Here is a 445-nt window from a genome sequence, read left to right on the forward strand (position 1 = left end):
TGTGTGTGTGTGTGTGTGTGTGTGTGTGGGTGTGGGTGTACGGGAGGCAGGCATTGACTGGGGGGGGGCTGTGAGTGTCCTGCAGTGAGTTGTGCATGTCCCCAAACACTGTGTGTGTGGGGAAGGGGCACATGCGGGGTGTGCTGTACTCAGGCAGTGGCCAAAGGGGTTGCGTGTGCCCCCTAGGCAGTGTGCGTGTGTGTGTCTATGTGTAAATGGTCACTGGGGGTCTGTGTAGCGGGGCGGTGTGGGTGTGTGTAGGGGTGGTGGGTGTGCTGTGCACAGGTGGTGTCTGAGGGAGTTGCACGTGTCCCCAAGCGCTGTCTGTGTGCGCATGTTGGGGTGGTGCAGCTGTGGGGCTGCGTGTGCCCCCAGGAGGTGTGTGTGCGTGTGTAAGGGGCTGCGCATGCTCCTGGCGCTGCGTGTGTGTAGGGGCGGTGTGGGG

The sequence above is a fragment of the Gavialis gangeticus genome, unplaced genomic scaffold (assembly GCF_001723915.1).
Source record: "Gavialis gangeticus isolate Ggan-Ray unplaced genomic scaffold, GavGan_comp1, whole genome shotgun sequence".
NCBI lineage: Eukaryota > Metazoa > Chordata > Crocodylia > Gavialidae > Gavialis > Gavialis gangeticus.